The sequence below is a fragment of the Pseudophryne corroboree genome, unplaced genomic scaffold, assembly GCF_028390025.1.
Source record: "Pseudophryne corroboree isolate aPseCor3 unplaced genomic scaffold, aPseCor3.hap2 scaffold_90, whole genome shotgun sequence".
Lineage (NCBI taxonomy): Eukaryota > Metazoa > Chordata > Amphibia > Anura > Myobatrachidae > Pseudophryne > Pseudophryne corroboree.
In genome coordinates this window covers 940,613-959,844 of record NW_026970479.1, presented here as the reverse complement: position 1 = coordinate 959,844, position 19,232 = coordinate 940,613, and the positions used below count along the sequence as shown (strand labels likewise).

General features: G+C 49.6%; 27 non-coding genes and 2 pseudogenes across 27 annotated transcripts; 5 read left to right on the top strand and 24 right to left on the bottom strand.

The window, feature by feature from the left end:
• Positions 1-726: 726 nt before the first annotated feature.
• On the top strand, positions 727-890 carry LOC135045085 (U1 spliceosomal RNA). Its single transcript, XR_010237618.1, has one exon. It is a non-coding gene; the product is annotated as a U1 spliceosomal RNA (small nuclear RNA).
• A 152-nt stretch (positions 891-1,042) lies between these two features.
• On the top strand, positions 1,043-1,205 carry LOC135045259 (U1 spliceosomal RNA). The gene has a single exon (XR_010237782.1). It is a non-coding gene; the product is annotated as a U1 spliceosomal RNA (small nuclear RNA).
• A 674-nt stretch (positions 1,206-1,879) lies between these two features.
• LOC135045060 (U1 spliceosomal RNA) lies at positions 1,880-2,043 on the top strand. Its single transcript, XR_010237594.1, has one exon. It is a non-coding gene; the product is annotated as a U1 spliceosomal RNA (small nuclear RNA).
• Positions 2,044-2,195: 152 nt separating this feature from the next.
• LOC135044353 (U1 spliceosomal RNA) lies at positions 2,196-2,358 on the top strand. The gene has a single exon (XR_010236958.1). It is a non-coding gene; the product is annotated as a U1 spliceosomal RNA (small nuclear RNA).
• Positions 2,359-3,186: 828 nt separating this feature from the next.
• On the bottom strand, positions 3,187-3,349 carry LOC135045182 (U1 spliceosomal RNA). Its single transcript, XR_010237710.1, has one exon. It is a non-coding gene; the product is annotated as a U1 spliceosomal RNA (small nuclear RNA).
• Positions 3,350-3,501: 152 nt separating this feature from the next.
• On the bottom strand, positions 3,502-3,665 carry LOC135045063 (U1 spliceosomal RNA). The gene has a single exon (XR_010237597.1). It is a non-coding gene; the product is annotated as a U1 spliceosomal RNA (small nuclear RNA).
• A 674-nt stretch (positions 3,666-4,339) lies between these two features.
• LOC135045217 (U1 spliceosomal RNA) lies at positions 4,340-4,502 on the bottom strand. The gene has a single exon (XR_010237745.1). It is a non-coding gene; the product is annotated as a U1 spliceosomal RNA (small nuclear RNA).
• A 153-nt stretch (positions 4,503-4,655) lies between these two features.
• LOC135044945 (U1 spliceosomal RNA) lies at positions 4,656-4,819 on the bottom strand. Its single transcript, XR_010237481.1, has one exon. It is a non-coding gene; the product is annotated as a U1 spliceosomal RNA (small nuclear RNA).
• Positions 4,820-5,504: 685 nt separating this feature from the next.
• LOC135044562 (U1 spliceosomal RNA) lies at positions 5,505-5,656 on the bottom strand (annotated as a pseudogene).
• Positions 5,657-5,808: 152 nt separating this feature from the next.
• LOC135045133 (U1 spliceosomal RNA) lies at positions 5,809-5,972 on the bottom strand. Its single transcript, XR_010237666.1, has one exon. It is a non-coding gene; the product is annotated as a U1 spliceosomal RNA (small nuclear RNA).
• A 674-nt stretch (positions 5,973-6,646) lies between these two features.
• LOC135045181 (U1 spliceosomal RNA) lies at positions 6,647-6,809 on the bottom strand. The gene has a single exon (XR_010237709.1). It is a non-coding gene; the product is annotated as a U1 spliceosomal RNA (small nuclear RNA).
• Positions 6,810-6,961: 152 nt separating this feature from the next.
• LOC135044973 (U1 spliceosomal RNA) lies at positions 6,962-7,125 on the bottom strand. The gene has a single exon (XR_010237509.1). It is a non-coding gene; the product is annotated as a U1 spliceosomal RNA (small nuclear RNA).
• Positions 7,126-7,799: 674 nt separating this feature from the next.
• On the bottom strand, positions 7,800-7,962 carry LOC135045236 (U1 spliceosomal RNA). Its single transcript, XR_010237763.1, has one exon. It is a non-coding gene; the product is annotated as a U1 spliceosomal RNA (small nuclear RNA).
• A 152-nt stretch (positions 7,963-8,114) lies between these two features.
• Positions 8,115-8,278, bottom strand: LOC135044836 (U1 spliceosomal RNA). The gene has a single exon (XR_010237374.1). It is a non-coding gene; the product is annotated as a U1 spliceosomal RNA (small nuclear RNA).
• Positions 8,279-8,952: 674 nt separating this feature from the next.
• On the bottom strand, positions 8,953-9,115 carry LOC135045150 (U1 spliceosomal RNA). Its single transcript, XR_010237679.1, has one exon. It is a non-coding gene; the product is annotated as a U1 spliceosomal RNA (small nuclear RNA).
• Positions 9,116-9,267: 152 nt separating this feature from the next.
• Positions 9,268-9,431, bottom strand: LOC135044403 (U1 spliceosomal RNA). The gene has a single exon (XR_010237007.1). It is a non-coding gene; the product is annotated as a U1 spliceosomal RNA (small nuclear RNA).
• Positions 9,432-12,150: 2,719 nt separating this feature from the next.
• Positions 12,151-12,314, bottom strand: LOC135045089 (U1 spliceosomal RNA). Its single transcript, XR_010237622.1, has one exon. It is a non-coding gene; the product is annotated as a U1 spliceosomal RNA (small nuclear RNA).
• A 655-nt stretch (positions 12,315-12,969) lies between these two features.
• On the bottom strand, positions 12,970-13,147 carry LOC135044418 (U1 spliceosomal RNA; annotated as a pseudogene).
• A 152-nt stretch (positions 13,148-13,299) lies between these two features.
• LOC135044969 (U1 spliceosomal RNA) lies at positions 13,300-13,463 on the bottom strand. Its single transcript, XR_010237505.1, has one exon. It is a non-coding gene; the product is annotated as a U1 spliceosomal RNA (small nuclear RNA).
• Positions 13,464-14,077: 614 nt separating this feature from the next.
• Positions 14,078-14,240, bottom strand: LOC135044397 (U1 spliceosomal RNA). Its single transcript, XR_010237001.1, has one exon. It is a non-coding gene; the product is annotated as a U1 spliceosomal RNA (small nuclear RNA).
• Positions 14,241-14,392: 152 nt separating this feature from the next.
• On the bottom strand, positions 14,393-14,556 carry LOC135045130 (U1 spliceosomal RNA). The gene has a single exon (XR_010237663.1). It is a non-coding gene; the product is annotated as a U1 spliceosomal RNA (small nuclear RNA).
• Positions 14,557-15,226: 670 nt separating this feature from the next.
• On the bottom strand, positions 15,227-15,389 carry LOC135044495 (U1 spliceosomal RNA). Its single transcript, XR_010237079.1, has one exon. It is a non-coding gene; the product is annotated as a U1 spliceosomal RNA (small nuclear RNA).
• Positions 15,390-15,541: 152 nt separating this feature from the next.
• Positions 15,542-15,705, bottom strand: LOC135045106 (U1 spliceosomal RNA). Its single transcript, XR_010237639.1, has one exon. It is a non-coding gene; the product is annotated as a U1 spliceosomal RNA (small nuclear RNA).
• A 671-nt stretch (positions 15,706-16,376) lies between these two features.
• On the bottom strand, positions 16,377-16,539 carry LOC135044478 (U1 spliceosomal RNA). The gene has a single exon (XR_010237066.1). It is a non-coding gene; the product is annotated as a U1 spliceosomal RNA (small nuclear RNA).
• A 152-nt stretch (positions 16,540-16,691) lies between these two features.
• LOC135044939 (U1 spliceosomal RNA) lies at positions 16,692-16,855 on the bottom strand. The gene has a single exon (XR_010237475.1). It is a non-coding gene; the product is annotated as a U1 spliceosomal RNA (small nuclear RNA).
• Positions 16,856-17,526: 671 nt separating this feature from the next.
• On the bottom strand, positions 17,527-17,689 carry LOC135044378 (U1 spliceosomal RNA). The gene has a single exon (XR_010236983.1). It is a non-coding gene; the product is annotated as a U1 spliceosomal RNA (small nuclear RNA).
• A 152-nt stretch (positions 17,690-17,841) lies between these two features.
• On the bottom strand, positions 17,842-18,005 carry LOC135045037 (U1 spliceosomal RNA). Its single transcript, XR_010237571.1, has one exon. It is a non-coding gene; the product is annotated as a U1 spliceosomal RNA (small nuclear RNA).
• Positions 18,006-18,677: 672 nt separating this feature from the next.
• LOC135044379 (U1 spliceosomal RNA) lies at positions 18,678-18,840 on the bottom strand. The gene has a single exon (XR_010236984.1). It is a non-coding gene; the product is annotated as a U1 spliceosomal RNA (small nuclear RNA).
• Positions 18,841-18,984: 144 nt separating this feature from the next.
• LOC135044629 (U5 spliceosomal RNA) lies at positions 18,985-19,100 on the top strand. The gene has a single exon (XR_010237170.1). It is a non-coding gene; the product is annotated as a U5 spliceosomal RNA (small nuclear RNA).
• The last annotated feature ends 132 nt before the right edge of the window (positions 19,101-19,232 follow it).

Sequence of the window (19,232 nt, the reverse complement as noted above, 5' to 3'; positions counted from 1 at the left end):
CAAGCAGCTTTGTAGTTAGTCAGGTTACACAAGGTTGCACTTACACCCTGTATCCACATTAAGGTATTCTGTGTATTTCATTGTTAAAAGGTTTAGACATAAAGGTATAGCGTTGTGAGCGTCTGCGCTGCTGGTGATCTCCTCGTGGTCTCGAGCGTCTGCTACGCCATAGCGAATCATTACGTTAGTCAACAGCCAATAACGTGTCCTGTGATCTCTGGGCCGTGAGCGAACGTGACGCTTGAGCGTCTCGCCTACGGCTGAGCGATCGTTACGCAACTAGTGTACCCTTACGGTACTTCTTAAGTAAACAGCGTACAGTGTTCTTAGACCTCATAAAGGGTTGTTTATACGACAAAAGTATTTAGTATTGTCACAAGCACCGCAAAAAGCCGCCATGCCCTGCACGCCCCTTTTCTCTTTTCATATGCAGATGAGGGTTGAAGCCAACTTTGACCCACTGCTTGGATGACATCACCGTATGCAAATCCGTCTTCTGCAGAACTTCCCCCAGGAATGCTTGCACTAGTTGTTGCATTTGGTTTGTTGTTTGGGGGTGCTTCAGTATTAGGCAGCCTTCTGCCCTCCCATGTTCATCTGAAAATATGTGTTCTCCCTGCAGTTGTTGTCCCCAGATGAGAGTTCCCTTGTGCTGCCTCAGTTGAATCTCCTTAACTTGACAGAGATGTGCCTGAGCAGCGGCCCACCCCAGCTCTATCCCAAATCATACTTATTTTGCATAGGACATACCATGGTCATGAAGATTATTCTCCCAGGGTGAGGTTCATTCATTGCATTCTGGGTATGCTGACCCCTGTGATTTCCCCAAATGTGGGAAACTCGACTGCTTTATTTGTGGTAGTGGGGGACTGTGTTTGTGTTTTCCTCTGGTCAGCTCTGGTAAAAGTCAGATTTCTTTGTTTCAGATCTTCCTCTAGCCTTGTTCTTCTTTTGAGAGTTCCCTTGTGCTGCCTCAGTTGGATCTCCTTCACTTGACAGGGGGGTGCCCGAGCAGAGACCCTCCCCAGCTCTAGCCCAACTCCTACTTACCTGCCAGGTGAGATACTATGATCATGATGGTGCTTCTCCCAGGGCAAGGCTCACCCATTGCACTCTGGGTGTGCTGCCCCTGCGATTTCCCCAAATGTGGGAAACTTGACTGCATAATTTGTGTTTCCCCTGGTCGGCTCTCGTATAATTCAGATCTCTTTGTCTCAGGTCTCTCTCCAGCCTAGTTTGCTGTCTGTTTCCACTTCTCTTTTCTTCAGCCGCTCCCTTCTATAACCTTGTGCACTATCCTGACTTCTCCTCCCGTCTGCTTACTTTGTGCCTTCCAATGCACAATGCAAACTACAGGTAGTGCTGCAGGGCCCACACCCTTTTACTTGCCTTACAGAGCAGCTCTGGAGCTGTTACAGTGCCCAGCTGCTGCAAGAAATCTGCTTGAATGCTTCAGGGGATGGGGCATGGCCAACATGAGCCCCACACCAAAAGAGGGTGGAGGTGTTTAATGCGAACTAGGGGTCATCCAAGCACCGCAAAAGGCCGCCATGCCCTGCACGCCCCTTTTCTCTTTTCATATGCAGACGAGGGTTGAAGCCAACTTTGACCCACTGCTTGGATGACATCACCATATGCAAATCCATCTGCGGCAGGCCTTCCCCCAGGAATGCTTGCACTAGTTGTTGCATTTGGTTTGTTGTTTGGGGGTGCTTCAGTATTAGGCAGCCTTCTGCCCTCCCATGTTCATCTGAAAATATATGTTCTCCCTGCAGTTGTTGTCCCCAGATGAGAGTTCCCTTGTGTTGCCTCAGTTAAATCTCCTTTACTTGACAGAGATGTGCATGAGCAGCGGCCCTCCCCAGCCCTATTCCAAATCATACTTATTTTGCATAGGAGATACCATGGTCATGAAGATTTTTCTCCCAGGGTGAGGTTTATTCATTGCATTTTGGGTATGCTGACCCCTGTGATTTCCCCAAATGTGGGAAACTTGACTGCATTATTTGTGGTAGTGGGAGGCTGTGTTTGTGATTTCTTCTGGTCAGCTCTGGTAAAAGTCAGATTTCTTTGTCTCAGATTTTCCTTTAGCCTTGTTCTTCTTTCGAGAGTTCCCTTGTGCTGCCTCAGTTGGATCTCCTTCACTTTACAGGGGGGAACCCGAGCAGCGACCCTCCCCAGCTCTAGCCCAACTCCTACTTACCTGCCAGGTGAGATACTATGATCATGAAGGTGCTTCTCCCAGGGCAAGGCTCACCCATTGTACTCTGGGTGTGCTGCTCCTGCGATTTCCCCAAATGTGGGAAACTTGACTGCATAATTTGTGTTTCCCCTGGTCGGCTCTCGTATAATTCAGATCTCTTTGTCTCAGGTCTCTCTCCAGCCTAGTTTGCTGTCTGTTTCCACTTCTCTTTTCTTCAGCCGCTCCCTTCTATACCCTTGTGCACTATCCTGACTTCTCCTCCCGTCTGCTTACTTTGTGCCTTCCAATGCACAATGCAAACTACAGGTAGTGCTGCAGGGCCCACACCCTTTTACTTGCCTTACAGAGCAGCTCTGGAGCTGTTACAGTGGCCAGCTGCTGCAAGAAATCAGCTTGAATGCTTCAGGGGCTGGGGCATAGCCAACATGAGCCCCACACCGAAGGAGGGTGGAGGTGTTTAATGCAAACTAGGGGTCAGTCAAGCGCCGCAAAAGGCCACCATGCCCTGCACGCCCCTTTTCTGTTTTTATATGCAGACGAGGGTTGAAGCCACCTTTGACCCACTGCTTGGATGACATCACCATATGCAAATCCATCTGCGGCAGGCCTTCCCCCAGGAATGCTTGCACTAGTTGTTGCATTTGGTTTGTTGTTTGGGGGTGCTTCAGTATTAGGCAGCCTTCTGCTCCACCCTCCTTTGGTGTGGGGCTCATGTTGGCCATGTCCCATCCCCTGAAGCATTCAAGCAGATTTCTTGCAGCAGCTGGGCACTGTAACAGCTCCAGAGACGCTCTGTAAGGCAAGTAAAAGGGTGTGGGCCCTGCAGCACTACCTGTAGTTTGCATTGTGCATTGGAAGGCACAAAGTAAGCAGACGGGAGGAGAAGTCAGGATAGTGCACTAGGGTATAGAAGGGAGCGGCTGAAGAAAAGAGAAGTGGAAACAGACAGCAAACTAGGCTGGAGAGAGATCTGAGACAAAGAGATCTGAATTATACGAGAGCCGACCAGGGGAAACACAAATTATGCAGTCAAGTTTCCCACATTTGGGGAAATCGCAGGGGCAGCACACCCAGAGTGCAATGGGTGAGCCTTGCCCTGGGAGAAGCACCTTCATGATCATAGTATCTCACCTGGCAGGTAAGTAGGAGTTGGGCTAGAGCTAGGGAGGGTCGCTGCTCGGGCACCCCCCTGTTAAGTGAAGGAGATCCAACTGAGGCAGCACAAGGGAACTCTCGAAAGAAGAACAAGGCTAAAGGAAAATCTGAAACAAAGAAATCTGACTTTTACCAGAGCTGACCAGAAGAAATCACAAACACAGCCTCCCACTACCACAAATAATGCAGTCGAGTTTCCCACATTTGGGGAAATCACAGGGGTCAGCATACCCAAAATGCAATGAATGAACCTCACCCTGGGAGAAAAATCTTCATGACCATGGTATCTCCTATGCAAAATAAGTATGATTTGGAAGAGGGCTGGGGAGGGCCGCTGCTCATGCACATCTCTGTCAAGTAAAGGAGATTCAACTGAGGCAGCACAAGGGAACTCTCATCTTGGGACAACAACTGCAGGGAGAACATATATTTTCAGATGAACATGGGAGGGCAGAAGGCTGCCTAATACTGAAGCACCCCCAAACAACAAACCAAATGCAACAACTAGTGCAAGCATTCCTGGGGGAAGGCCTGCCGCAGATGGATTTGCATATGGTGATGTCATCCAAGCAGTTGGTCAAAGTTGGCTTCAACCCTCGTCTGCATATGAAAAGAGAAAAGGGGCGTGCAGGGCATGGTGGCCTTTTGCGGCGCTTGGCTGACCCCTAGTTTGCATTAAACACCTCCACCCTCCTTTGGTGTGGGGCTCATGTTGGCTATGCCCCAGCCCCTGAAGCATTCAAGCTGAATTCTTGCAGCAGCTGGGCACTGTAACAGCTCCAGAGCTGCTCTGTAAGGCAAGTAAAAGGGTGTGGGCCCTGCAGCACTACCTGTAGTTCGCATTGTGCGTTGGAAGGCACAAAGTAAGCAGACAGGAGGAGAAGTCAGGATAGTGCGCAAGGGCATAGAAGGGAGCGGCTCAAGAAAAGAGAAGTGGAAACAGACAGCAAACTAGGCTGGAGAGAGACCTGAGACAAAGAGATCTGAATTATACGAGAGCCGACCAGGGGAAACACAAATTATGCAGTCAAGTTTCCCACATTTGGGGAAATCGCAGGAGCAGCACACCCAGAGTGCAATGGGTGAGCCTTGCCCTGGGAGAAGCACCTTCATGATCATAGTATCTCACCTGGCAGGTAAGTAGGAGTTGGGCTAGAGCTGGGGAGGGTCGCTGCTCGGGTACCCCCCCTGTAAAGTGAAGGAGATCCAACTGAGGCAGCACAAGGGAACTCTCGAAAGAAGAACAAGGCTAGAGGAAAATCTGAGACAAAGAAATCTGACTTTTACCAGAGCTGACCAGAGGAAAGCACAAACACAGTCCCCCACTACCACAAATAATGCAGTCAAGTTTCCCACATTTGGGGAAATCACAGAGGTCAGCATACCCAAAATGCAATGAATGAACCTCACCCTGGGAGAACAATCTTCATGACCATGGTATCTCCTATGCAAAATAAGTATGATTTGGAATAGGGCTGGGAAGGGCCGCTGCTCATGCACATCTCTGTCAAGTAAAGGAGATTCAACTGAGGCAGCACAAGGGAACTCTCATCTGGGGACAACAACTGCAGGGAGAACACATATTTTCAGATGAACATGGGAGGGCAGAAGGCTGCCTAATACTGAAGCACCCCCAAACAACAAACCAAATGCAACAACTAGTGCAAGCATTCCTGGGGGAAGTTCTGCAGAAGATGGATTTGCATACGGTGATGTCATCCAAGCAGTGGGTCAAAGTTGGCTTCAACCCTCATCTGCATATGAAAAGAGAAAAGGGGCGTGCAGGGCATGGCGGCCTTTTGCGGTGCTTGGATGACCCCTAGTTCGCATTAAACACCTCCACCCTCCTTCGGTGTGGGGCTCATGTTGGCTATGCCCCAGCCCCTGAAGCATTCAAGCTGATTTCTTGCAGCAGCTGGGCACTGTAACAGCTCCAGAGCTGCTCTGTAAGGCAAGTAAAAGGGTGTGGGCCCTGCAGCACTACCTGTAGTTTGCATTGTGCATTGGAAGGCACAAAGTAAGCAGATGGGAGGAGAAGTCAGGATAGTGCACAAGGGTATAGAAGGGAGCGGCTGAAGAAAAGAGAAGTGGAAACAGACAGAAAACTAGGCTGGAGAGAGACCTGAGACAAAGAGATCTGAATTATACGTGAGCCGACCAGGGGAAACACAAATTATGCAGTCAAGATTCCCACATTTGGGGAAATCGCAGGAGCATCACACCCAGAGTACAATGGGTGAGCCTTGCCCTGGGAGAAGCACCTTCATGATCATAGTATCTCACCTGGCAGGTAAGTAGGAGTTGGGCTAGAGCTGGGGAGGGTCGCTGCTCGGGTACCCCCCTGTAAAGTGAAGGAGATCCAACTGAGGCAGCACAAGGGAACTCTCGAAAGAAGAACAAGGCTAAAGGAAAATCTGAGACAAAGAAATCTGACTTTTACCAGAGCTGACCAGAGGAAAGCACAAACACAGTCTCCCACTACCACAAATAATGCAGTCAAGTTTCCGACATTTGGGGAAATCACAGGGGTCAGCATACCCAAAATGCAATGAATGAACCTCACCCTGGGAGAAAAATCTTCAGGACCATGGTATCTCCTATGCAAAATAAGTATGATTTGGAATAGGGCTGGGGAGGGCCGCTGCTCATGCACATCTCTGTCAAGTAAAGGAGATTCAACTGAGGCAGCACAAGGGAACTCTCATCTTGGGACAACAACTGCAGGGAGAACATATATTTTCAGATGAACATGGGAGGGCAGAAGGCTGCCTAATACTGAAGCACCCCCAAACAACAAACCAAATGCAACAACTAGTGCAAGCATTCCTGGGGGAAGGCCTGCCGCAGATGGGTTTGCATATGGTGATGTCATCCAAGCAGTGGGTCAAAGTTGGCTTCAACCCTCGTCTGCATATGAAAAGAGAAAAGGGGCGTGCAGGGCATGGTGGCCTTTTGCGGCGCTTGGCTGACCCCTAGTTTGCATTAAACACCTCCACCCTCCTTTGGTGTGGGGCTCATGTTGGCTATGCCCCAGCCCCTGAAGCATTCAAGCTGATTTCTTGCAGCAGCTGGGCACTGTAACAGCTCCAGAGCTGCTCTGTAAGGCAAGTAAAAGGGTGTGGGCCCTGCAGCACTACCTGTAGTTCGCATTGTGCATTGGAAGGCACAAAGTAAGCAGACGGGAGGAGAAGTCAGGATAGTGCACAAGGGTATAGAAGGGAGCGGCTGAAGAAAAGAGAAGTGGAAACAGACAGCAAACTAGGCTGGAGAGAGACCTGAGACAAAGAGATCTGAATTATACGAGAGCCGACCAGGGGAAACACAAATTATGCAGTCAAGTTTCCCACATTTGGGGAAATCGCAGGGGCAGCACACCCAGAGTGCAATGGGTGAGCCTTGCCCTGGGAGAAGCACCTTCATGATCATAGTATCTCACCTGGCAGGTAAGTAGGAGTTGGGCTAGAGCTGGGGAGGGTCGCTGCTCGGGTTCCCCCCTGTGAAGTGAAGGAGATCCAACTGAGGCAGCACCAGGGAACTCTCGAAAGAAGAACAAGGCTAGAGGAAGATCTGAGACAAAGAAATCTGACTTTTACCAGAGCTGACCAGAGGAAAGCACAAACAAAGTCCCCCACTACCACAAATAATGCAGTCGAGTTTCCCACATTTGGGAAAATCACAGGGGTCAGCATACCCAGAATGCAATGAATGAACCTCACCCTGGGAGAACAATCTTCATGACCATGGTATCTCCTATGCAAAATAAGTATGATTTGGGATAGGGCTGGTGAGGGCCGCTGCTCAGGCACATCTCTGTCAAGCAAAGGAGATTCAACTGAGGCAGCACAAGGGAACTCTCATCTGGGGACAACAACTGCAGGGAGACCACATCTTTTCAGATGAACATGGGAGGGCGGAAGGCTGCCTAATACTGAAGCACCATCAAATATCAAACCATATGCAACAACTAGTACAAGCACTCCTGGGGGAAGGTCTGCAGCAGACGGATTTGCATATGGTGATGTTATCCAAGCAGTGGGCCAAAGTTGACTGGAACCCTCATCTGCATATGAAAAGAGAAAAGGGGCATGCAGGGCATGGCGGCCTTTTGCAGTGCTTGGATGACCCCTAGTTCGCATTAAACACCCCCACCCTCCTTTGGTGTGGGGCTCATGTTGGCCATGCCCCATCCCCTGAAGCATTCAAGCTGATTTCTTGCAGCAGCTGGGCACTGTAACAGCTCCAGAGCTGCTCTGTAAGGCAAGTAAAAGGGTGTGGGCCCTGAAGCACTACCTGTAGTTTGCATTATGCATTGGAAGGCACAAAGTAAGCAGACGGGAGGAGAAGTCAGGATAGTGCACAAGGGTATAGAAGGGAGCGGCTGAAGAAAAGAGAAGTGGAAACAGACAGCAAACTAGGCTGGAGAGAGACCTGAGACAAAGAGATCTGAATTATACGAGAGCCGACCAAGGGAAACACAAATTATGCAGTCAAGTTTCCCACATTTGGGGAAATCGCAGGGGCAGCACACCCAGAGTGCAATGGGTGAGCCTTTCCCTGGGAGAAGCACCTTCATGATCATAGTATCTCACCTGGCAGGTAAGTAGGAGTTGGGCTAGAGCTGGGGAGGGTCGCTGCTCGGGTACCCCCCTGTAAAGTGAAGGAGATCCAACTGAGGCAGCACAAGGGAACTCTCGAAAGAAGAACAAGGCTAGAGGAAAATCTGAGACAAAGAAATCTGACTTTTACCAGAGCTGACCAGAGGAAAGCACAAACACAGTCCCCCACTACCACAAATAATGCAGTCAAGTTTCCCACATTTGGGGAAATCACAGGGGTCAGCATACCCAAAATGCAATGAATGAACCTCACCCTGGGAGAACAATCTTCATGACCATGGTATCTCCTATGCAAAATAAGTATGATTTGGAATAGGGCTGGGGAGGGCCGCTGCTCATGCACATCTCTGTCAAGTAAAGGAGATTCAACTGAGGCAGCACAAGGGAACTCTCATCTGGGGACAACAACTGCAGGGAGAACACATATTTTCAGATGAACATGGGAGGGCAGAAGGCTGCCTAATACTGAAGCACCCCCAAACAACAAACCAAATGCAACAACTAGTGCAAGCATTCCTGGGGGAAGTTCTGCAGAAGACGGATTTGCATACGGTGATGTCATCCAAGCAGTGGGTCAAAGTTGGCTTCAACCCTCATCTGCATATGAAAAGAGAAAATGGGCGTGCAGGGCATGGCGGCCTTTTGCGGTGCTTGGATGACCCCTAGTTCGCATTAAACACCTCCACCCTCCTTTGGTGTGGGGCTCATGTTGGCCATGCCCCATCCCCTGAAGCATTCAAGCTGATTTCTTGCAGCAGCTGGGCACTGTAACAGCTCCAGAGCTGCTCTGTAAGGCAAGTAAAAGGGTGTGGGCCCTGCAGCACTTCCTGTAGTTTGCATTGTGCATTGGAAGGCACAAAGTAAGCAGACTGGAGGAGAAGTCAGGATAGTGCACAAGGGTATAGAAGGGAGCGGCTGAAGAAAAGAGAAGTGGAAACAGACAGCAAACTAGGCTGGAGAGAGACCTGAGACAAAGAGATCTGAATTATACGAGAGCCGACCAGGGGAAACACAAATTATGCAGTCAAGTTTCCCACTTTTGGGGAAATCGCAGGGGCAGCACACCCAGAGTGCAATGGGTGAGCCTTGCCCTGGGAGAAACACCTTCATGATCATAGTATCTCACCTGGCAGGTAAGTAGGAGTTGGGCTAGAGCTGGGGAGGGTCGCTGCTCGGGTTCCCCCCTGTGAAGTGAAGGAGATCCAACTGAGGCAGCACCAGGGAACTCTCGAAAGAAGAACAAGGCTAGAGGAAGATCTGAGACAAAGAAATCTGACTTTTACCAGAGCTGACCAGAGGAAAGCACAAACACAGTCCCCCACTACCACAAATAATGCAGTCGAGTTTCCCACATTTGGGAAAATCACAGGGGTCAGCATACCCAGAATGCAATGAATGAACCTCACCCTGGGAGAACAATCTTCATGACCATGGTATCTCCTATGCAAAATAAGTATGATTTGGGATAGGGCTGGTGAGGGCCGCTGCTCAGGCACATCTCTGTCAAGTAAAGGAGATTCAACTGAGGCAGCACAAGGGAACTCTCATCTGGGGACAACAACTGCAGGGAGACCACATCTTTTCAGATGAACATGGGAGGGCGGAAGGCTGCCTAATACTGAAGCACCATCAAATATCAAACCATATGCAACAACTAGTACAAGCACTCTTGGGGGAAGGTCTGCAGCAGACGGATTTGCATATGGTGATGTTATCCAAGCAGTGGGCCAAAGTTGACTGGAACCCTCATCTGCATATGAAAAGAGAAAAGGGGCATGCAGGGCATGGCGGCCTTTTGCAGTGCTTGGATGACCCCTAGTTCGCATTAAACACCCCCACCCTCCTTTGGTGTGGGGCTCATGTTGGCCATGCCCCATCCCCTGAAGCATTCAAGCTGATTTCTTGCAGCAGCTGGGCACTGTAACAGCTCCAGAGCTGTTCTGTAAGGCAAGTAAAAGAGTGTGGGCCCTGCAGCACCACCTGTTGTTCGCATTGTGCGTTGGAAGGCACAAATTAAGCAGACGGGAGGAGAAGTCAGGATAGTGCGCAAGGGCATTCTTTTCTCTTAGTCAGGGGGCAAGGCTTCAAAATGGGGTCTGCAACGGAGGAGACACAGGGGGCGTGGTCACAGCAGCTTTTCTCTACAGTCTGCACCAGCAGGAGCCTACACCATTTTTTATGATCACGCTGAACTGCAGTGCGACTGCAATTACAGCATGGTCAAGAAGGGAGGCGTCATGCTGGGTGGCCATGCCCTGTCACTGTGCAGGAGCCAGCACCGCTCACACACTAGTCCCCGGGTGCAGCCCCCAACCCCCGGGACTCCCGGAGCAACAAAATGTAGATTCAGGCCACCAGGCCACGCCCCTACCTATGAAACCATGCCTCCTTTTTACCATTGCGCTGTTTATCTGCGCGCACTGCATTACAATCTCCCTCGCCACCTCTCTGGGTCTCACCAGTGATAGTGACACCTCTGCCATGCTTGTAGCAGCTGGTCCTAAGATCTACGCCTCAAGCCCTGAGTGTTTGCCCTTGTGACTTGTTGATCATCATAGCGAAGCAGATGCTTACAGAAAACTGCAGGGGCTTAGACTGAAAATAAAAAAATTGATGGGTATAAGGTAGAGAGGAGCGGGTTCGGTTCTCCGAGAACCGAATTCCCCACGAACTCCACGTGGTTAACACTGGTCCGAGGCAGGCTCGGTTGTTCCCGCCTGACTCGGAAAACCTGAACAAGGGAAAATGTCATCATCCCGCTGTCGGATTCTCGCGAGATTCGGATTCCATATAAAGAGCTGCGCGTTGCTGCCATTTTTACTCGTGCATTGAAGAGAGAGCGGAGAGGACGTGGCTATGTTCTCTCAGTGGAAATCTCAATATCAGTGCTCAGTATCAGTGGTTACTTATTGCTGCTCAGTAATACTAGTAGTGTGTCTCTCCTGCTCAGTGTCAGTTCTCAGTAGTATCCTCATCAGTGCTCAGTATCACTGCTCATTGTCTTGTGCTGCATTGTGGTGCTCAGCATACTACAGTACATTACTAATAGTCCAGTGCTGCATCTTGCTGCTCAGTGTCAGTTCTAGTATCCTCATCAGTGCTCACTATCACTGCTCATTGCATTGTGGTGTTCTGTATACTACAGTAACATAGTAATATAGTATATATAGAGGAGCGGGTTCGGTTCTCCGAGAACCGAATTCCCGACGAACTCCACGTGGTTTACACTGGTCCGAGGCAGGCTCGGTTGTTCCCGCCTGACTCGGAAAACCTGAACAAGGGAAAATGTCATCATCCCGCTGTCGGATTCTCGCGAGATTCGGATTCCATATAAAGAGCTGCGCGTTGCCGCCATTTTTACTCGTGCATTGAAGAGAGAGCGGAGAGGACGTGGCTATGTTCTCTCAGTGGAAATCTCCATATCAGTGCTCAGTATCAGTGGTTACTTATTGCTGCTCAGTAATACTAGTAGTGTGTCTCTCCTGCTCAGTGTCAGTTCTCAGTAGTATCCTCATCAGTGCTCAGTATCACTGCTCATTGTCTTGTGCTGCATTGTGGTGCTCAGCATACTACAGTACATTACTAATAGTCCAGTGCTGCATCTTGCTGCTCAGTGTCAGTTTTAGTATCCTCATCAGTGCTCACTATCACTGCTCATTACATTGTGGTGTTCTGTATACTACAGTAACATAGTAATATAGTAACATATAGTAACATAGTTTTTGAGGTTGAATAGAGGCAAATTGCCCATCGTGTTCAACCTGTTTTAAGTTGTGATGATTCTACATACTTGCTGAATAATGTTTTATGACGAGTTAGCTACTATAACTCATGTTACCCCCGGATTAACCATGTTGATATTTTAAGTATTATAACCTTGGATAGCTTTTTCATTCAGAAATGTATCCATTCCTTTTTTAAATCCAATTACAGAGTCCGCCATTACCACCTTCCCTGGCAGGGAATTCCACATCCTGATTGCCCTAACAGTGAAGATCATAGTATCTCACCTGGCAGGTAAGTAGGAGTTGGGCTAGAGCTGTGGAGGATTGCTGCTCGGGCACCCCCTGTCAAGTGAAGGAGATCCAACTGAGGCAGCACAAGGGAACTCTCGAAAGAAGAACAAGGCTAGAGGAAGATCTGAGACAAAGAAATCTGACTTTTACCAGAGCTGACCAGAGGAAAGCACAAACACAGTCCCCCACTACCACAAATAATGCAGTCGAGTTTCCCACATTTGGGGAAATCACAGGGGTCAGCATACCCAGAATGCAATGAATGAACCTCACCCTGGGAGAACAATCTTCATGACCATGGTATCTCCTATGCAAAATAAGTATGATTTGGGATAGGGCTGGGGAGGGCCGCTGCTCAGGCACATCTCTGTCAAGTAAAGGAGATTCAACTGAGGCAGCACAAGGGAACTCTCATCTGGGGACAACAACTGCAGGGAGAACACATATTTTCAGATGAACATGGGAGGGCAGAAGGCTGCCTAATACTGAAGCACCCCCAAAAAACAAACCAAATGCAACTACTAGTGCAAGCATTCCTTGGGGAAGGCCTGCAGCAGATGGATTTGCATATGGTGATGTCATCCAAGCAGTGGGTCAAAGTTGGCTTCAACCCTCGTCTGCATATGAAAATAAAAAAGGGGTGTGCAGGGCATGGCGGCCTTTTGCGGCGCTTGGATGACCCCTAGTTCGCATTAAACACCTCCACCCTCCTTCGGTGTGGGGCTCATGTTGGCTATGCCCAAGCCCCTGAAGCATTCAAGCTGATTTCTTGCAGCAGCTGGGCACTGTAACAGCTCCAGAGCTGCTCTGTAAAGCAAGTAAAAGGGTGTGGGCCCTGCAGCACTACCTGTATTTTGCATTGTGCGTTGGAAGGCACAAAGTAAGCAGACGGGGAAGTCAGGATAGTGCACAAGGGCATAGAAGGGAGCGGCTCAAGAAAAGAGAAGTGGAAACAGGCAGCAAACTAGGCTGGAGAGGGACCTGAGACAAAGAGATCTAAATTATATGAGAACCGACCAGGGGAAACACAAATTATGCAGTCAAGTGTCCCACATTTGGGGAAATCGCAGGAGCAGCACACCCAGAGTGCAATGGGTGAGCCTTGCCCTGGGAGAAGCACCTTCATGATCATAGTATCTCACCTGGCAGGTAAGTAGGAGTTGGGCTAGAGCTGCGGAGGGTTGCTGCTCGGGTACCCCCCTGTCAAGTGAAGGAGATCCAACTGAGGCAGCACAAGGGAACTCTCGAAAGAAGAACAAGGCTAGAGGAAAATCTGAGACAAAGAAATCTGACTTTTACCAGAGCTGACCAGAGGAAAGCACAAACACAGTCCCCCACCTCCACAAATAATGCAGTCGAGTTTCCCACATTTGGGGAAATCACAGGGGTCAGCATACCCAAAATGCAATGAATGAACCTCACCCTCGGAGAACAATCTTCATGACCATGGTATCTCCTATGCAAAATAAGTATGATTTGGGATAGGGCTGGGGAGGGCCGCTGCTCAGGCACATCTCTGTCAAGTAAAGGAGATTCAACTGAGGCAGCACAAGGGAACTCCCATCTGGGGACAACAACTGCAGGGAGAACACATATTTTCAGATGAACATGGGAGGGCAGAAGGCTGCCTAATACTGAAGCACCCCCAAACAACAAACCAAATGCAACAACTAGTACAAGCATTCCTGGGGGAAGTTCTGCAGAAGACGGATTTGCATACGGTGATGTCATCCAAGCAGTGGGCCAAAGTTGGCTGGAACCCTCATCTGCATATGAAAAGAGAAAAGGGGTATGCAGGGCATGGCGGCCTTTTGCGGCGTTGGATGACCCTTAGTTCGCATTAAACACCCCCACCCTCCTTCGGTGTGGGGCTCATGTTGGCTATGCCCCAGCCCCTGAAGCATTCAAGCTGATTTCTTGCAGCAGCTTGGCACTGTAACAGCTCCAGAGCTGCTCTGTACGGCAAGTAAAAGGGTGGGGGCCCTGCAGCACTACCTGTAGTTTGCATTGTGCATTGGAAGGCACTTAAGAAAAGAGAAGTGGAAACAGACAGCAAACTAGGCTGGAGAGAGACCTGAGACAAAGAGATCTGAAGTATACGAGAGCCGACCAGGGGAAACACAAATTATGCAGTCAAGTTTCCCACATTTGGGGAAATCGCAGGAGCAGCACACCCAGAGTGCAATGGGTGAGCCTTGCCCTGGGAGAAGCACCTACGTGATCATAGTATCTCACCTGGCAGGTAAGTAGGAGTTGGGCTAGAACTGGGGAGGGTCGCTGCTCGGGTACCCCCCTGTCAAGTGAAGGAGATCCAACTGAGGCAGCACAAGGGAATTCTCGAAAGAAGAACAAGGCTAGAGGAAGATCTGAGACAAAGAAATCTGACTTTTACCAGAGCTGACCAGAGGAAAACACAAACACAGTCCCCCACTACCACAAATAATGCTGTCAAGTTTCCCACATTTGGGGAAATCACAGGGGTCAGCATACCCAGAATGCAATGAATGAACCTCACACTGGGAGAATAATCTTCATGACCATGGTATCTCCTATGCAAAATAAGTATGATTTGGGATAGGGCTGGGGAGGGCCGCTGCTCAGGCACATCTCTGTCAATTAAAGGAGATTCAACTGAGGCAGCATAAGGGAACTCTCACTGGGGACAACAACTGCAGGGAGAACACATATTTTCAGATGAACATGGGAGGGCAGAAGGCTGCCTAATACTGAAGCACCCCCAAACAACAAACCAAATGCAACAACTAGTGCAAGCATTCCTGGGGGAAGGCCTGCAGCAGATGGATTTGCATATGGTGATGTCATCCAAGCAGTGGGTCAAAGTTGGCTTCAACCCTTGTCTGCATATGAAAAGAGAAAAGGGGCGTGCAGGGCATGGCGGCCTTTTGCGGCGCTTGGATGACCCCTAGTTCGCATTAAACACCTCCACCCTCCTTCGGTGTGGGGCTCATGTTGGCTATGCCCCAGCCCCTGAAGCATTCAAGCTGATTTCTTGCAGTAGCTGGGCACTGTAACAGCTCCAGAGCTGCTCTGTACGGCAAGTAAAAGGGTGTGGGCCCTGCAGCACTACCTGTAGTTTGCATTGTGCATTGGAAGGCACAAAGTAAGCAGACGGGAGAAGTAAGGATAGTGCGCAAGGCCATAGAATGGAGCGGCTTAAGAAAAGAGAAGTGGAAACAGACAGCAAACTAGGCTGGAGAGAGACCTGAGACAAAGAGATCTGAATTATACGAGAGCCGACCAGGGGAAACACAAATTATGCAGTCAAGTTTCCCACATTTGGGGAAATCGCAGGAGCAGCACACCCAGAGTTCAATGGGTGAGCCTTGCCCTGGGAGAAGCACCTACGTGATCATAGTATCTCACCTGGCAGGTAAGTAGGAGTTGGGCTAGAGCTGGGGAGGGTCGCTGCTCGGGTACCCCCCTGTCAAGTGAAGGAGATCCAACTGAGGCAGCACAAGGGAATTCTCGAAAGGAGAACAAGGCTAGAGGAAGATCTGAGACAAAGAAATCTGACTTTTACCAGAGCTGACCAGAGGAAAACACAAACACAGTCCCCCACTACCACAAATAATGCTGTCGAGTTTCCCACATTTGGGGAAATCACAGGGGTCAGCATACCCAGAATGCAATGAATGAACCTCACACTGGGAGAATAATCTTCATGACCATGGTATCTCCTATGCAAAATAAGTATGATTTGGGATAGGGCTGGGGAGGGCCGCTGCTCAGGCACATCTCTGTCAAGTAAAGGAGATTCAACTGAGGCAGCATAAGGGAACTCTCATCTGGGGACAACAACTGCAGGGAGAACACATATTTTCAGATGAACATGGGAGGGCAGAAGGCTGCCTAATACTGAAGCACCCCCAAACAACAAACCAAATGCAACAACTAGTGCAAGCATTCCTGGGGGAAGGCCTGCAGCAGATGGATTTGCATATGGTGATGTCATCCAAGCAGTGGGTCAAAGTTGGCTTCAACCCTCGTCTGCATATGAAAAGAGAAAAGGGGCGTGCAGGGCATGGCGGCCTTTTGCGGCGCTTGGATGACCCCTAGTTCGCATTAAACACCTCCATTCTCCTTCGGTGTGGGGCTCATGTTGGCTATGCCCCAGCCCCTGAAGCATTCAAGCTGATTTCTTGCAGTAGCTGGGCACTGTAACAGCTCCAGAGCTGCTCTGTACGGCAAGTAAAAGGGTGTGGGCCCTGCAGCACTACCTGTAGTTTGCATTGTGTATTGGAAGGCACAAAGTAAGCAGACGGGAGAAGTAAGGATAGTGCGCAAGGCCATAGAATGGAGCGGCTTAAGAAAAGAGAAGTGGAAACAGACAGCAAACTAGGCTGGAGAGAGACCTGAGACAAAGAGATCTGAATTATACGAGAGCCGACCAGGGGAAACACAAATTATGCAGTCAAGTTTCCCACATTTGGGGAAATCGCAGGGGCAGCACATCCAGAGTGCAATGGGTGAGCCTTGCCCTGGGAGAAGCACCTTCATGATTATAGTATCTCACCTGGCAGGTAAGTAGAAGTTGGGCTAGAGCTGGGGAGGGTCGCTGCTCGGGCACACCCCTGTCAAGTGAAGGAGATCCAACTGAGGCAGCACAAGGGAACTCTCGAAAGAAGAACAAGGCTAGAGGAAGATCTGAAACAAATAAATCTGACTTTTACCAGAGCTGACCAGAGGAAAGCACAAACACAGTCCCCCACTACCACAAATAATGCAGTTGAGTTTCCCACATTTGGGGAAATCACAGGGGTCAGCATACCCAGAATGCAATGAATGAACCTTACCCTGGGAGAACAATCTTCAAGACCATGGTCTCTCCTATGCAAAATAAGTATGATTTGGGATAGGGCTGGGGAGGGCCGCTGCTCAGGCGCATCTCTGTCAAGTAAAGGAGATTCAACTGAGGCAGCACAAGGGAACTCTCATCTGGGGACAACAACTGCAGGGAGAACACATATTTTCAGATGAACATGGGAGGGCAGAAGGCTGCCTAATACTGAAGCACCCCCAAACAACAAACCAAATGCAACAACTAGTGCAAGCATTCCTGGGGGAAGGCCTGCAGCAGATGGATTTGCATATGGTGATGCCATCCAAGCAGTGGGTCAAAGTTGGCTTCAACCCTCGTCTGCATATGAAAAGAGAAAAGGGGCATGCAGGGCATGGCGGCCTTTTGCGGCGCTTGGCTGACCCCTAGTTCGCATTACACACCTCCACCCTCCTTCGGTGTGGGGCTCATGTTGGCTATGCCCCAGCCCCTGAAGCATTCAAGCTGATTTCTTGCAGCAGCTGGGCACTGTAACTGCTCCAGAGCTGCTCTGTACGGCAAGTAAAAGGGTGTGGGCCCTGCAGCACTACCTGTAGTTTGCATTGTGCGTTGGAAGGCACGAAGTAAGCAGACGGGAGAAGTCAGGATAGTGCGCAAGGGCATAGAAGGGAGCGGCTCAAGAAAAGAGAAGTGGAAACAGACAGCAAACTAGGCTGGAGAGAGACCTGAGACAAAGAGATCTGAATTATACGAGAGCCGACCAAGGGAAACACAAATTATGCAGTCAAGTTTCCCACATTTGGGGAAATCGCAGGGGCAGCACAACCAGAGTGCAATGGGTGAGCCTTGCCCTGAGAGAAGCACCTTCATGATCATAGTATCTCACCTGGCAGGTAAGTAGGAGTTGGGCTAGAGCTGGGGAGGGTCGCTGCTCGGGTACCCCCCTGTCAAGTGAAAGAGATCCAACTGAGGCAGCACAAGGGAACTCTCGAAAGTAGAACAAGGCTAGAGGAAGATCTGAGATAAAGAAATCTGATTTTTACCAGAGCTGACCAGAGGAAAGCACAAACACAGTCCCCCACTACCACAAATAATGCAGTCGAGTTTCCCACATTTGGGGAAATCACAGGGGTCAGCATACCCAGAATGCAATGAATGAACCTCACACTGGGAGAACAATCTTCATGACCATGGTATCGCCTATGCAAAATAAGTATGATTTGGGATAGGGCTGGGGAGGGCCGCTGCTCAGGCACATCTCTGTCAAGTAAAGGAGATTCAACTGAGGCAGCACAAGGGAACTCTCATCTGGGGACAACAACTGCAGGGAGAACACATATTTTCAGATGAACATGGGAGGGCAGAAGGCTGCCTAATACTGAAGCACCCCCAAACAACAAACCAAATGCAACAACTAGTGCAAGCATTCCTAGGGGGAAGGCCTGCAGCAGATGGATTTGCATATGGTGATGTCATCCAAACAGTGGGTCAAAGTTGGCTTCAACCCTCGTCTGCATATGAAAAGAGACAAGGGGCGTGCAGGGCATGGCGGCCTTTTGCGGCGCTTGGATGACCCCTAGTTCGCATTACACACCTCCACCCTCCTTCGGTGTGGGGCTCATGTTGGCTATGCCCCAGCCCCTGAAGCATTCAAGCTGATTTCTTGCAGCAGCTGGGCACTGTAACTGCTCCAGAGACGCTCTGTAAGGCAAGTAAAAGGGTGTGGGCCCTGCAGCACTACCTGTAGTTTGCATTGTGCGTTGGAAGGCACGAAGTAAGCAGACGGGAGAAGTCAGGATAGTGCGCAAGGGCATAGAAGGGAGCGGCTCAAGAAAAGAGAAGTGGAAACAGACAGCAAACTAGGCTGGAGAGAGACCTGAGACAAAGAGATCTGAATTATACGAGAGCCGACCAGGGGAAACACAAATTATGCAGTCAAGTTTCCCACATTTGGGGAAATCGCAGAAGCAGCACACCCAGAGTGCAATGGGTGAGCCTTGCCCTGGGAGAAGCACCTTCATGATCATAGTATCTCACCTGGCAGGTAAGTAGGAGTTGGGCTAGAGCTGGGGAGGGTCGCTGCTCGAGCATCCCCCTGTCAAGTAAAGGAGATTCAACTGAGTCAGCACAAAGGAACTCTCATCTGGGGACAACAACTGCAGGGAGAACACATATTTTCAGATAAAAATCTTGGTCATGCTCTGGTTTCTCTTCAGAACGAACAAATCTTTCGCCTTTTACTAAAGATTTCCGTGGAGAGGAGCAAAACCGAGTTTTATCTCAATTTTTGCATGCCCCATCTTTTTGGGGTTTCTTTTATCGGTTCAAAGATAGAATGAGTGTGCTTTAATGTAAGCTCATTTGCATAGAAATGACAGTAAATGTTTGTTTCTTTTCAAACAGAACTTTCTTGACCATGCTACTTGATTGAAAGATCTGGGAGC